Raw genomic sequence first — 8060 nt, 5'->3', positions numbered from 1 at the left:
CTTGTAATGGATCCTGTCTTCTGAAACTACATCCATAAGTAAAGTGTAAAGTCTCAAACGGCACCAGGGGTTCTCCCCATCATCTCCGCGTTCCTTTCATTGTAGGTGTACCAGTTCGCTGGGATGGCCAGAGATCTAAAAGTAGATGGATATTGTATATGTGTAATGTTGTGTGTCGTTGTTCATCTGGCCATTTATCCGCTAGACCACTGCTCGGGGCCAACGTTGCCCACACTTGGCATCATGGAGGCAGACCAGGTACCCAATAGTTGAAATTTTACTCTGACAGGTCCTGCCACAGTTTTCTGAGTTTCAGTAGCTAGGTCTTAAAAGAAAAGGGGGTGAAACGCTAGAATTGGACAGCCAACTATCGTTGATCACGTTTAAATTTGGACATGTGGGGTGTGCGTTGGTGTATAGATAGAGTAGTGGGGAGACTGAAGGATGGGGACGACGGAGATGCCCCTAGGCGATCACTGTGGCTTGCCCATGCCCCACCAGGAGAAGAGAAGAGCAGAAGGAAGGGGGATGACAGAGAACTGCCTTCCCCTGCCAGGGAGAAGGAGTTAAAGCGAGCCGACCTAGGTTCCGTCTCGGATCGTCTATTGGCGCGTTGTCAACGAGGTTCATTGTTCTACATTGGTAATTGGTCTGAATCTTTTGGTTGTCGAGTCAGGTCGAATGTCGTTTTGAGACGATGGTCTCGTCCTTGTGTTTGGTCTTATCCGTGTTGTTGCCCACGTTCAGGAGGAGTCACGTCCAGTATTATTGTGGGTTCACTTCCAAGGAGACAGCATTTGGTTTACCTTCATTGTTGCCTATTTCTTGTTACCGCTGTGGCTCTTCTTTTCGTGAAGAGGTCTTGAGCATACTTTGTGAAGATCTTGTACTCCTCGCAGGAGTCCAGGAGGTGGTGTTCTCGGTCTTGGGGTATGTAAGCAAGCTGTGTGAAAAAATTCCCGCGGCGCAGATCCTCGTAATTTGGGCATTGGTGCATCAAGTGATGCCATGTCTCTCTTTCCCCACATGAGCATTGTGGGTCTTCAAGCAGTCCGAGGGCACGAGTTTGTCGTTTAAGGGTCCGTGGCCTGTTAGAAAGTAGGTTGGATACAGTCCTGGTTGTAACCAGGATGGCGATCTCCGATATAATTTAAAGTGTATAGGGTGAAACGGCACCAGGGGTTCCTTAAACTCCGCGTTGTTTTCATTTTGGGTGAACCAGTTCGCTGGGAAATGCCAGAGATTTAAAAGTGTATGGATATTGTATATGTGTAGTGTCATGTACCATTGTTCATCTGGTCGTAAGCTGCTGGATCCCTGCTGAGGCCCAACGTTGCTCCACTTCTTTCCCGTGGAGGCAGACCAGGAAACACCAGTAGACTAAGATTTATTCTGACAGGTCCTGCCATTTAATTTCCCGAAATTTCGGCGCTAGGACCTTAAAAAAAAAAAAAAAAAAAAGAGTCAGTAAGACCTCTCCCCCCCCACCGTGGATAGGGGGTATTAAAGATGAAGGAAGTTGGGGCGCCCTCTTCAAGTCGCTAAATGGCGTTTGGCAGTCTCTTTACTTCAGTGTCGAGTCGATTTGAGTCCAGTCACTCTGGGGTAAGACCCGTCCTTGTATTTTTCACTTTCTTCTCTCAGAGTTTTACTCTGTAGTAACTCCATTGGATGGTATTTTATGGTCTTGTACAGTTTAACTTGTGGTGGCCTTTGGTCAGACACGATTATTTCCCCTCTCGAAGAGGCCCTGCGCATATTGAGAAAGTGCTCTGTGTTCCTTTTCTGTGTCAATGAAGTGGGATTCCAGTCCTTTCGGAAGATAGTGTATCTTTGTGATCAGGATGCCTCTGAGATCTTCTTATTCTGGGCAGTCGTATACCAAGTGGTTCCAGTTCTCGACCTCCCCACACGTGCAGTTGGGGTCCTCAACAAGGCCGAACCACCCGAACAGTTTCTCGTTAAAGGGATCATGACCAGTAAGCAGCGAAATCAAGTGCATCCCCGGAAAGTACCGGGCCGGTTGTTTGGGGTATATTTGGTTGGGGAGTTTAATGGTCACACCTTCTATTTTAATTTGAGGTGGACGCCGTATTTGCAGGGTTCCTTTTAGTAGAATAGATGTGGTTTTCGTCGGTGAAATTTTTAACTTTCTTGTAGCCCAGTGTTGTAGTTTCTGTGGAACTTGGTTTGCGGTGGTTACCAGTTGGGCTCTAGATTCAGCCTCAATGGTAAGAATAAGGTCGTCCGCAAAGGCCTGGGCCTCGACCAACCACAGGTCTAGGTTCAGGAGCTCATCGAGGACCATGTTTCAAAGGAGTGGCCCCAAAACAGACCCCTGCGGGCAGCCGCAGTGTACAGATCTTGTGACTTTTTGGTAGTTGGCATTTATTTCTACTTTCCTGCAAGATAGGTAGTCCTCCATTACCTTGTATAGGTTGATAGGGACTTCAGCATCCCTTAGTCTGTCCAGGACGCACGGCCACCATAGTGAGTCGAACGCCCTGGCAAAATCAATTGAAATGACTAGTAGGTATTTTTTTCTGCATTTTCAAGGGTGAAGGGGGGTTCGATTGCCGAGGTGATATAGTTTGCGTTGTCCTTGCAAATTTCGTGTTGTTCTTGCATGGTTATTATTGCAAGTTCCTTGAAGATTTTGTCTAATATGTTGCCAATCGAGTGCTCCCAAGTGGTCGTTAGGTTTTCCTCTGGTGTCCTGGTAGTACTAATGAACTCGCCCCTGGGGAGCTATTTGGTTATCACCTTGTATACTACGCCCAGGGATCGGTGTTTCCTGAAGTAGACACTAGGCACGCCCAGGAACACTTCTTACATTTTTTCATGGTTTCCGTGTAACATTTCCTAGCTTCTCTTTAGTGTTGTCTCAGGACGTCCAACTCATCTTCGGGCCAAGTTCTGCGAGCTCTCTGGAAGTCTTTTCATGTTTTTTGCACCTGTCGTCGTAGTGCAGCAATTTCTGGTGTCCACAGAGTACTGCGCCAGGTTTTGGATTTTTTTCTTTTTATCGCTCGATCACTGATGTTCAGTAATAATTTTGTAGTTTCCCTCTGAAGGTCATCCGGGTCGCTCCGGGGGTTTATGTTTTCCGGGTTGTGTCTAATTGCCGTGGTGAGCAGCTCTCTATACAGTGTCCAGTCTGCATTTGCGACTGCATATCTCTTTTGTGGTCGGTTTGTTTGAGTTATTCTTGTTAGTTGTCTTTCTATTGAAAAGGTTATTGTCCGGTCGTCTGAGGTGGTACATGCGTCCTCCACCCTCCAGTCAATCACATGTCCGGCCATACTCCCGGTGGCCAGGGAGACATTAATTGTGGCTTCCCAGAGGGTGCTTGAAAAGGTCGGTAGATGGTGAGGTTGATTTAGTACAGTTAGATGGGATTCTGCAAGGTAATCTTCTAAAAGTTGTCCATTTCGAGTTCCTCGCCTGTCTGATGTGATCCTGTGCCATGCCGGGGAGCGGCAGTTGACGTCAGCTCCAATGATGACTCTTTGATTTATGATATCCTGTAGGCATCGGAGGTAGTCGATTGCAAAGTCTATATCTCGTCACGGTCTGCAGTAGAGTGCCACGACATATAGGGATCCTAATGCTGTGCCAAGTTGTGCACAAGCAGCCCATGGAGTACAGAGCTGTGTGATTTTAGTCGCACTCATGTTGGTATTTCTTACCAGCATGGCAGCCCACGGGGTGTTCTGTGTGTGGGTACACTGCGACCCGCTTTAGATGTGTATACGGTTCCTGGACTATAATGACATCCACGTTTTCGTCTTCTGCTTTGGTCTGTATTTGGTCAGCCACTGCTCTGGCTCGTTGTGCGTTAATTTGGATTATTTTCAGCATATTTCTGTTCTAATTCTTAATTCTCGTTTCCACAGTTGATCCTACTTTGGTATAAGGTTTTGGTTCGTTGATATGGAGGGCATTTCGAGTCCCTAATTGAGTGCTTGTGGTCTAATTTCATAGCATTGCAGTTAATAGATGGGTTCGTTATCTTTGTGGGGGGCAGGCGTTAAAATCGTGGCCCTTTTCGGAGCAGTGGCCACATAACCCCCAGGGACTCACATCTGGTGAGTATGGGCTTGGCACACCCAGGGTCCTGAGCTGGATATCATCATTCTTCTTTTTCTTGGTAATTCCTTTCTACTTCTCTCTCTCTCTCTCTCTCTCTCTCTCTCTCTCTCTCTCTCTCTCTCTCTCTCTCTCTCTCTCTCTCTCTCAGGGTGGCTAGTGCATCATAAGCCTCAGGCTTCCTTGCATCATATGGCTAATAATAATAATAATAATGTTGGGGTGGTTTGCGCATACGTGTGTATGCACAAACTTGCAGCAACCGTAGCATTTCGGTTTGATTACTCGTTTGTGATAGCGGTAGCTTCCCCATTCAATGAAAGCCCTTGTTTGGTCTTTTAGGACCTTCGAGGCCTCTGTGGTAAGCTCAACTACCCAATTTTTATTTATTCCGTTTCTCCCTTGTATGAAGTATTTTGGTATTACTGTTTCTTGTGGGTCATTCCCCGGGATTTTACTTTGTAAGTTTCCTTTTTTGGTGGTTTCGATCACGAGTCCTACGCTCCTCAGTTTGTGTATTCGTCTTATTCTTGTTTGCTGGAAGTCGTCCTTCATAGTGCTTATTAGTTTCTTCTTGATTTCGTCACTTGTACTAATTTCCTCAGTGTTTTTGAGTCTTAGTATTACAAGTTTAGGCGTTGGGAATAGCGCTTTTTTCCCTGGTTGTTCCTTGGCTGGTATATTTATTACAGTTGGTGGGTTCCTCAGCGCGTTTGCGTAGGTAGGGGGGCGCTGTTGCATTTGTGCCCCTACACTCTAGGTAGGCTTCCAATTTGGCCGCGTTTCTGTCTGCCTCGCTGTTGACCTTGTGGAGGACTGTTTCTAGTTTAGTCCAGATTCCCACAATCTTGCCTCTAAGGACTGCTGTGATTCTGCTCGTTGACTCTTTTAATTTGTTTTCGAGCTCTACCCGAAGGGTCAGTACCTCAGTACCGAACTCAGTACTCCAAAGCTAGAGCACTGTTTAACAGACTGAAATCGCAAGCCATTAAAGAATATATTGACAAGACCTTATCCAAAGGCAAAGTGCCATATACCCGTAACTCTGAACCAGGTTCCAACTTCAATCCAGTTGAATGGATCAACTATGTAGCCAGATTCCAAGACAACATCACACAACCATATGATTACCAACCAGACCCCATTTCTAGTCCAGATGATGAGCTGTTTTCCATTCAAATCGACCGACAGCAGCTCCATCAAGCCATCAACTCGCTGCGTCCGTCATGCGCCGCTCGCGTCGATAAAGTCCCGCATTTCATCGTAAAGTGCCTCAGTCCGTATATCCTTGATCCTCTGCTCTACTTGTTCAACTCCATCCTCTCTCATAGAGTGTTTCCTGCATTCTGGAGCAAATACGCTCTCGCTCCACTACCTAAAGTTCAACTACTAAGCCAGCCGAAGCACTATAGACCGATATCCACTGCATCCACTCTCCTAAAGCTACTGGAAAAAGTCCTTCTTCCGCATATAACACGCAATCTTCTTCCACTACCATCAAAACAACTCCATTATGTTCTCCCTAATAGATCAACTGTCTCCAACCTTCTGGCAGTCCAAACGGAAATTCTAAATGCATTTGAGGCCAGATCAGAAATGGCGGTTGTTTATGCCGATATTGAAGCTGCTTTTGATAGCCTCAACATCTCAGCCCTTCTGAATCTCCTAAACAATTTCTTTCGGATCAAAGGTGACGTTTTCGCTTTTCTGCACTCGCTCCTCTGGAATAGAACAGTGTACCTCACTCATCGCAACCTCTCCTATACCCGATCCATCAATGCAGGTGTGCCGCAAGGTGGCGTTTTATCGGGGTTACTTTTTACCGCCCTCCTTATTCCGTTTGTGTGTAACAGAGATGATGTCATTACCTACGCCGATGATATAAAGTTCCTAACGGAAATACCACCATCAGCCGGCAGAGGAGTGATCACATCGGAAATCTGTAATAAGATCACAGCTTTCTCTAACCATCTCAACCATTTCGGTCTTAAACTGAACCCCTAAAAATCCGTTATTATGGTTTTTTTCTCTGAAGAAGTGTCCCACATCCATATAACCCTCACTGCAGGGTGCAGTTGTTCCAAGTGTTACTAAACACAAAGATCTCGGTGTAACCTTCGACCCAAACCTTAGGTTCAACTGTCACATCGAATGTGTTCTACGCAAGATCAGCCGAATGCGCTGGATTGCCCGTCAACATCTTCTTCATAACACAGACGCAAGAACCACAATAAGATATCTGGAAACCGTTGTGTATCCTACCTTTCCGTATGCTTCTGAAATATGGGCCTCCGCAGTACCTTCTCTCATGAAGCCCATCCTCGCCAGTGAATACTGGATATTGAAGTGGGCAACCCACAAACATCGACTCCCCCCCAGCAGAGGACCACCAGCATGGCCGACCAACTCGAAATCCCGCGGCTGCCTCAAATCATCAGCATGAGGAGAACTGTGACCGCAGTCAAAATGCTGGTTGGCAGAATCAACTGCCCTGACTTCTGGGATATATACCAGTGGCACGTTCCACTTCCTTCCTTACGAGCCACCCCTCTTCTTCAGCTACAACGGAACAGGCTGAAGATCAGTGACAGATTCCTACCTGGACAAGTATTTCCTACAGTTCAAGCCCTGCTAATGATCGGAGTTGACCTCCAGAAATTCGCTTCTGATCGCAATTACAGGCGCTCGTTGGCCGAACTTGTTCCCCTTTTGTTTGGCCCTGATGTCCACTCATACCGATACCTCCACCCGCTATCTGCTATGAGGCGCATAACGGCACGTCGCAGGCAAATCGACGAACTGTCTCACAAGAAAATGCAATACCGAACATCAAGTGGCACTGTGAAATACTCTGACTTGTGTGAATATGCTTAAATATGTGCTTTGTACATCTGTCTGAAGGTGTATATACCTTGGTGTACTGTCTGCCTCACAACTATGTACATACTCATATCTATTGAAAGATTAATGCTACGTTTTTAATTGTTATGTTATCTTTTATACTGTACAAATTTTTATATTACTCCATATCATTGTCAAGCCCCTGTCTTCCTGGCTGTGGCGGGCACATTATTCTATCTTTACTGTACAATAAAGATTTTCTTCTACCTGGTCCAGCACAGTGCCTTCCGGCAGCCTGGTGTCATTGTTTTAGGAATGAGGCTGTTTGCTTGCTTCTTCGTTGCTTTCTGTTCGGGTGTCCTCTTTATCTTGTTGTTCTTTAGTTTCGCCTTGAGAGCTTGTCTCCCTTCCCAACTTCGGGGTGGGGGGCGTATTTCTTGTACTTCTTTTTGGGCGTTGGCTGCGTCTCCGCCAACGCCCAAAAAGTCTATGGCAGATGGGGGAGAAGACATTAGAATCATTGTTCCTTGCACTTAAGTCCATAATAACGTTTCAATTTTGGGGCAGAAGTACTGTCTAATGTTACTCTGATTGGGGCACCTCCCAAGTCAAGTGCAAATACTCTGGCTTCAAATGGACATTCGCAATTAGTTAAATGCAGTAATCAAGGTCACAGCTGAAGGAGTAGATGTCTTTACTCGGTAATCCCTGCACCGGAGGGGAATGCTACACATTCCGTTGTCGCTCAACGGAATGGGAGGCTTGTGTGGCAATCACAGTTAATTGGTGCCTCTCTATAGTCCTGCTGTAGGCCGCAGGGTGGCAGCAAGCCAAAAAAACGGGGAATGAAGTGTTGAGGTCGCAACCCGTGTTTTTACAGGCATGAATAATTTGCATAATGTGCGGCTCTGTGGTAGATCAATTCCTATTGGATACTCTGGCCATTTTGTTCTGTTAATTTTGTCGAGCAGTGTAGATGTTTAAATCTGAACAAAAGAAATTGAATTATGTTCCTCCATTGTGCGCCAATGTTTTATTTTTAGAAGGAAGGTCATCTGGTACTTGTATTTCCACTTTGTAGTTCTCATCACTTGTAGCTAATAATGACAAAGGACCGAGTTGTTTTTCCT

This window comes from Mastigoproctus giganteus, chromosome 6 (assembly GCF_048544385.1).
Source record: "Mastigoproctus giganteus isolate SK-2022 chromosome 6, ASM4854438v1, whole genome shotgun sequence".
In the NCBI taxonomy this organism is placed as follows: Eukaryota; Metazoa; Arthropoda; class Arachnida; order Uropygi; family Thelyphonidae; genus Mastigoproctus; species Mastigoproctus giganteus.
This window is presented reverse-complemented; position numbering follows the sequence as displayed.